At 43.7% G+C, this 1130-nt stretch overlaps 1 non-coding gene across 1 annotated transcript; it reads right to left on the bottom strand.

The window, feature by feature from the left end:
• Positions 1-246: 246 nt before the first annotated feature.
• LOC127742928 (small nucleolar RNA R71) lies at positions 247-350 on the bottom strand. The gene has a single exon (XR_008004279.1). It is a non-coding gene; the product is annotated as a small nucleolar RNA R71 (small nucleolar RNA).
• Between the last annotated feature and the right edge of the window lie 780 nt (positions 351-1130).

Raw genomic sequence — 1130 nt, 5'->3', positions numbered from 1 at the left:
CATTGTTCATTTGGTGGGAGTGCTAATGAAGATCCAAACCAACATCTCACAAAATTCCTGAGAATTTGCGACACTGTGAAGTCCAATGGAGTCCAGGAAGATGCTTATAAACTGCTCTTGTTCCCATTTTCACTTAGGGACAAGGCAGCTAAGTGGCTGGAATCATTCCCAAGGGACAGCCTAACAACCTGGGATGAGGTGGAGAGCAAGTTTCTGGCACGTTTCTACCCCCCACAAAAGGTCAATAGGCTTCGATCTGAGGTTCAGACTTTTAGACAACAGGATGGTGAGACTCTCTACGAGGCATGGGAGAGGTTCAAAGAGTTGACAAGGAAATGCCTACCAAACATGTTCCCTGACTGGGTGCAATTGCATATTTTCTATGATGGACTTTCTTATGAATCAAGGAAGGCTGTAGACCATTCATCCAGAGGTTCATTGAACAGGAAAAAGACTGTGGAAGAAGCCATTGAAGTGATTGAGACAGTGGCTGAGAATGAGTACTACTATGCTTCAGAGAGGCACAACACTAAGAGAGTGATGGAGCTGAACCATGTGGATACAATTCTAGCCCAAAACAAGGTGTTTGCCAAGCAACTAGCAGAGCTCACCAGGAAATTAGACACAAAGCAAGTGGCTGCAATACACACACAAGATCAAGAGGAAGTAAGCATTGAAGGAAATGATTGGGAAGAGGCTAACTATGTGGGAAACCAACAAAGGCAATCATATGATCCACATTCTAACACTTACAACCCAGGATGGAAAAACCACCCAAACTTTGGGTGGGGAAACCAGCAAACCCAACCACAAAACCACAAACCTTACAACCATAACCAACACAACAATTCCACATACCAAAACTCCAACCAAAGATCATACCAAGCCACACAAAACACTTACTCCCAACCACCATATGATGGCCAAAATAACCAACCTGCCCAACCTAATCCGAACCAACAATTTCAAGATCAATTAAACAGGATAGAAGGAAGGTTAGTAAACATGGGTCAGGACATAAGTGAGTTGAAAAACTTTAGGGATGATGTGAGATCAACCTTAAGAAACCATGGCGAAAAACTCAAGTGGATGGAGGCTCGAGTAGGAGAACTTTCTCAACAGGCCCCCAA

This window comes from Arachis duranensis, chromosome 1 (assembly GCF_000817695.3).
Source record: "Arachis duranensis cultivar V14167 chromosome 1, aradu.V14167.gnm2.J7QH, whole genome shotgun sequence".
Taxonomy (NCBI): domain Eukaryota; kingdom Viridiplantae; phylum Streptophyta; class Magnoliopsida; order Fabales; family Fabaceae; genus Arachis; species Arachis duranensis.
Note: the sequence above shows the minus strand (reverse complement) of the source record. Positions and strands in the feature narration are given on the sequence as shown.